Below are 6235 nucleotides of genomic sequence, written 5' to 3'. Positions count from 1 at the left end.
GGGCCTGAGCCAGGGTGGAAGCTGTGTAAGTAGAGAGAGAAGGGAAAGTATAAGGGAGATATCAGGGAAGTAAAAAAGAAGGGTTGGCAAATAATTGGATATATGGGGTGAATGAAAATGCAAAGTTGAGGATGACACTGAAATTTTGAATGTGAGTGCCTAGAAGACATTCGTGACCCAGTGATAGTCTCATCATTCCTGTCGATCAGAAGGAAGGGCTTCAGAGGGAGAACATCATAGGTTAGTAATGTATAGCTAGTTTAAAAAAATGATATGTAAAAATATTTTTCAAAAATTTCTGCATGGCAGCTATTCTTTATGAGTTGATATTCATAGACTCATGTATGAGAAAGTAGTAACTTAAAGTAAAAAGATTGGTAGAGAGAATTTGAGAGATCAATATAGTCAGAAACATAAGTCTCATCAGAGTATACTAAAAACCACCAGTACAGCAGGAGGAAATAGATGAGGAGTTCCAGAAAAAGATATCATATGATGGTAGTAAAGTATTTCAGTTATCTAGATAGCTGATGAAATTATCTCTGCCCAAAACAGTAGCTAGGGGCTGCAGTGCAGGGCCTGGAGTCAGTAAGAGTCATCTTCCTGAATTCAAATCTGACCTTAGACACTTAATAGTTGTGTGAGCTGTGCAAGTCACTTAGCTCTATTTGCCTCAGTCTCCTCATCTGTAAAATAAGCTAGAGAAGGAAATGACTAATCACTTCAAAATCTTTACCAAGAATATCCCAAAGGGGATCATAAAGAGTTGGACAGGAATGAAAACAACTGAAAACAACTTATAGTTTCTTCCCTCATCTTAAATTTCATTTCATACTTCAAAAGGCAGAAGAATCAACACTGAGAAATGCTATTCTGGAAAAGTTCTTATGAAGAAAAAGAAACTGGTTGTTCAGTTGGCAATGATGGGATCTTGAGAGGAAGTGACCAATCCCTCCTTGAGTTCATAATAGGGAAGTAGAAGAAAATAAGATATAATCTGAAATAAGTCCTATATTTGAAAAAAAAAACAAAAAAACAGATTTTTAAGGCACCTTAGGAAAGACAAGTTCCTATTTGTCCTATGGCCTAAAATTTCATGAAAGTCAGCCCAGAAGGGTTGATGAGAAGCTATTAAGAAAGAATTCTGAAGACACGATTTTAAAAAAAATCCAAGAAGAAAAAAAAATAGTTGTTTAAAAGGAATATGGATGCACAGAGAACTCGCCAAAAAGAAACATGCAGCAGGTGGATAGAATCAAAGCCAGGTAAGAAATAATGAATATAGAGATATATCATGTAAAAATAATTTTGGGAATGCTAAAGTTCAGAATGAGCAGAGACCAGAAAGGGAAACCAAATTTTTTGAAGGAAAAAAAAAACATTTTATTAGTAGGGGAAATAAAAATAAATTTAAAGAAAGGATAGGACTTTTCCTTGGGGTAGATGAGATGATAATAATTGAAAACAGAACAGAATTGTTCAAATATTATTTCATTTCTGTTTTCCTCACAAAGTAAAAGGATCTTCATTCTGAAAATGACAGTACAAACACGATTAAAAGAGAACTGATATCCAAGATAAGTAAGGAAAAAGATAGAACTCGACTATCCTTAATAAAATCAAGTCACCTGATTCAGATGAACTGTATTCTCTGGTCATAAAAGAACTAGAAGATGTGATTGCTGAATAATTGAGTGGTATTTGGAAGATCACAGAAGGTATCACAAGTTTGGAGGAGGTCAAACAGAAATTTAAAGTTAGAAGTCCATCAGTTTGATTTAGATTTCTGGGAAAATTCTAGAATTAACCATTAAGGAGCTAGGTGAACATTGAGAAGGAAAGAGGTAATTACAGAGAATTAATATAGCTTCTCAATAACAGTTCATGCCAGACTAATTCCAATTTTTTTTGACAGGATTGTCAAAGTAGTAAATAAAAAGAATAGGTGGATATTTACCAGATTTTAGCATGGTTTTTGATAAAGTAAATTATACTATTTTTTGAAGAACATAGAAAGATATGGATTGGATGGAAATATGAATAAATTGAATTAAAACTTGGTGAATGACCAGTCTTAAAGAGTAGTTAATAATGTTTCAATGTCAATGTGGCAGAATATCTCCAGTGGAATTTCTCAGTGATTTGTCTTTGGCCCTATGCTGATTAACATATTTATCAATGATAAGAATAAAGGTATAGATTCCATTGTCATCAATCTGCTAATACAAAGCTGAAAGCAATAGTAAGTAACTTAAAGGCAGGAATTGTCTTTTACCTCTTTTAACACAGTATCTGGCACATAGTAGGCAGCTAAAAAATATTAATTGATTGATAGCTAGCATAAAAAATGAGAGTTAGGATTCAAAGACAGGTTAAAATGTTGGGTTGAATCTGATAAAATTTAATTTAAAAATGTAAAGTTTTACACTTGGAAACAACAAATCAACTTCATAAGTATAGTATGGGCAGTAATTGTTCCAAAATAAAGATCTAGAGGGTTTTAGTGGACTGCAAGCTAAATATGAGTCAACAATGTGACATGGTAGGTTAAAAAGCTAAGAATTTCCAGGAATTGGGAGTAGGGTAGAAATCTCACTATACTTCCCCATTATTAGAAATCATCTGAACTACTACATTTATTTTTGGAATATCATAATTTAAGAAAATTATTGATGAACTATGGGCCAGGTAGGTGGTACATGAACAGAGTCCTGGGCCTGGAGTCAAAAGGATTATCTTTGTGAGTTCAAATCTGACCTTGCATCGTTATCATCCTCTCACATGAAGGAATCTATTTTGCTGGCCAGAATTAGATCCCCAGCAGCCACTAGCAGGTGGCCCCTTTAATACCTTGCAGCCACTAGTTAGTTACTCCCATAACAGTGGATAGACTACTAAGCCTAGGGTCAGGAAGATCTGAGTTCAAATCTAGCACCAGACACTTATTAGCTGTATGAGCCTGGGCAAAATATTTAATCTCTCTTTGTCTCGGTTTCCTCATCTGTAAAATGGAGATAACAATACCACCTAGCTTCCAGGAGTGTTGTAAAAATCACATAAGATAATAACTGTAAAGCACTTGTCATATAGAAAGTGCTATATAAATGTTATGTCATTATTATCCATTAGATTGTAAGCCTTTTGAAAGTAAGGTCCTTTGCCTCTTTTTGTATCCTTAGTATAGCACTTAGTATAGTCCCTGACACATAGTAGATGCTTTAGAAATTTTTACAGATTGATTGATTTACAGGTTGATTGATTAACCTTGATCTGCTGTGCCCCAAAGCACCAAACCAGAAGTAAAATAGATGTCTATTAAGGTTCACTGGGGACTAAAATATTCCTAACAATTCAATCTTTTCCAAAACAAAATGAGTTATGTGGGTCTTTGGCTAAGTCTGGATGCTCCTTTATTGAAGATAATCCAGATTTCTCTTTAGGGACTCAGGCTAGATGCCTTGTGAGAGCCCTGCCACTCTGAAATTCTGTGATCCTCTGATTGAAGGTCAACTGGTAGACAGTTTGATCTTTATGCCTCTCGAAGCTTTGTCTATGTGAAGGGCCTCTTCTTCCCTTCTTCCCTTAGAGAGATTCTCTACTACACCATTTCAAAATGGAAGAAACCTGGAGAACGTCAAGTCCTTCTTTCCTTCCTAGTTCCAATCTGAGAGCTTCTGGGGAAGAAAACTAGGGTCTCCACCAATCGTTTGAGACAGTGGGTCTCCTTTTTGCAACATCCTCCTTGATTTTTTCCCCTCCTTAATTACTTCTCACCCAAGCAGTGGTGAGTTGTGGTGAAGGACAGTCAGAGAAGAGAAAATAACACATTTCTTTAGATACAAACGTATCTTGGAACCAGTTTGGCTCCAGACCACCGCAATAAAGGAAATATCACAATATCACAATAAAGTGAGTCACATGAATTTTTCAGTTTCTTAGTGCATATAAAAGTTATCTTTACATAATATTGTAGTCTATTAAGTCTTCAGTAGTATTAGGTATTAAACAATGTCCATCACTGAATTTAAAAATATTTTATTGCTTAAAAAATACTAACCATCAATTGAACTTTCAGAGAGTTTTAATACTTTTGCTGATGGGAAGGTCTTGCCTTGATGTTAATAGTCCTGCAATCATGTTTATGGTTGATGAAGGTTGGGGTGACTGTGATAGTTTCTTAAAATGAGATAACAATGAAGTTTGCCACATCAATTAACTATTTCTTTAATGAAAGATTTCTCTGTAGCATGTGATGCTGTTTGATTAGCATTTTACCCATAATAGAACTTCTTTCAAAATTGGAATCAATCCTCTCAAACCCTGTTGTAGCTTTATCAACTAAGTTAATATAATATTCTTCGATATTTTGTCTCCCAGGGAATAGGGAAACTGGATGTTGTTGTTTGTCCTTCCTTCTCAAAAAGGAACATGACATTAAGGAGGTGATGCCGTAACATGCAAGTGCATTGAATTTATGAGAGGGTGGACTATGTTAAAGTCAGTCTTATTTTCTCTTCCAGAGCCATCTGGACCAGACATAGATAGAACAATTGGAGATGTTAACTGAGGGAAGCCCAAGGAGAGATGGGGAATGGTGAACAGTCAGAACACACACGCCATTTATCAATTAAGCTCGCCGTCATCTATAGACACGGTTCATGGCATCCCAAAACAATTACAATAGTAACATCAAAGATCACTGATCACAGATCACCATAGCAGATATAACAATAATGGAAAAGTTTAAAATATTGCTAGAATTACCAAAATGTGATAGAGACATGATGTGAGCACATGCTTTTGGGAAAATGGCATTTGCTCCGTGAAATGTTGCCAAAAATCTTCAATATGTGAAAAAGATAATGTCTGCAAAGTCAATAAAGTGAAGAATAATGAAATGAGGTATTCCCTGTATCTCTTTCTATGTTGAAAGAAGGTTAATGTGACATAACTCTCCATTTTACAGATGGAGAGCCCGGGGCCTAGAATTGGAATTCTTTTGTCTCAGATCACACAATAAGTCAATGTTAGAATCAGAGGTTAGAACCCAAGCTTCTTGTTGCCTAACCCCTAGATATATTCAAGCATTTGAAACCCAGAGTATAGCAAACATCTTAGTCCAACCTTTCTAAATACCGAAACAGTCCCATAGAGTAAAAAGAAGGAGAATGTGAAAAGGGAAATGGAAGAAGAGAGGGAGAAGAAGCTGGGCTCAGCTCTTGGTCCTTCCCAACACTGTGTGAACTTTGCCGACAGGAAAGGAGGGGAGAGCTAGTGAGTAATTAGCTGATTCACATGCATGTTAATTAATTGTGGATGCAATATACTGCAATTAGCTTCTCAGTCAGTACATACAGAAAGGGGCTCCCTGCTCTTCTGCAAACAAACAGCTCTCCTAGGGGGGCAGCCTAGCTTCCTGAAACTCAGTCCCCACATATTCACCTGACTGATGGATGGTTCAGTGTCCCTCAGTTATTTAGCACAAGCCTTCCCAAGGTCAAAGGAGGGAAGATGATATAAGTACCACATCCATGTCCCTGATCTCCGGTTTGAGCTCCCCATTACCCTGAAAAAGTCCACACAGGACAGTCATTGGCTCTAGAGGACTCCTATGAAACTACTTTTCACATGGAGGGAGAGAGAAACGGCTATTCCTTTGTTCTCTCCCGATAGCACACAATTAGCAATACATTTTATAGGATCCCACAGTATCTTAGCTGGAAAAGACCTTAAAACATGTAATGTCATACCTGGCAAGGATATTAGATCATAAAACACCAACTCTGGGAAGAGTCTTAGAATCACAGACTGCTAGTACCAGAACCATTCAATTCCCAGCTCCAAAGTTTTATAGAGAAGGAAACTGAATTTGGGAGAGTATGAATGTCTTCTCCAAAGTCACACAGAGACCTCAAAGGGTTGAGTCATTGAATGGAGGCGTTTTAGTAAGCGATATAAGGAGGAAAACTTGGTGAAGCTGGGGCCACAAAAAGATACCAGGTCTAGGGGGTTTGGCTTAGGAGGGAGGAGGGATAGGGTGAATATTTCAAAGCCTAAACCTAAAGTCAGGAAAAACTGGGGTTCAAATCATATATATCTCCAATTTATCTGAATAAGCACATCATTTAATCTTTTTTTGAAGAGTATTTTATTTTTCCAATTATGCGTAAAGATAGTTTCCAACATTTTTTTTTTCTTTTTTTGCTGAGACAATTGGGGTTAAATGACTTGCCCA

At 36.5% G+C, this 6235-nt stretch overlaps 1 long non-coding RNA gene across 1 annotated transcript; it reads left to right on the top strand.

The window, feature by feature from the left end:
- On the top strand, positions 1 to 4884 carry LOC116421377. Its single transcript, XR_004231720.1, has 3 exons — positions 1 to 240; positions 844 to 1265; positions 4521 to 4884. It is a non-coding gene; the product is annotated as an uncharacterized LOC116421377 (long non-coding RNA).
- Positions 4885 to 6235: the final 1351 nt, after the last annotated feature.

Source organism: Sarcophilus harrisii, chromosome 1 (assembly GCF_902635505.1).
Source record: "Sarcophilus harrisii chromosome 1, mSarHar1.11, whole genome shotgun sequence".
Classification (NCBI taxonomy): domain Eukaryota; kingdom Metazoa; phylum Chordata; class Mammalia; order Dasyuromorphia; family Dasyuridae; genus Sarcophilus; species Sarcophilus harrisii.
Note: the sequence above shows the minus strand (reverse complement) of the source record. Positions and strands in the feature narration are given on the sequence as shown.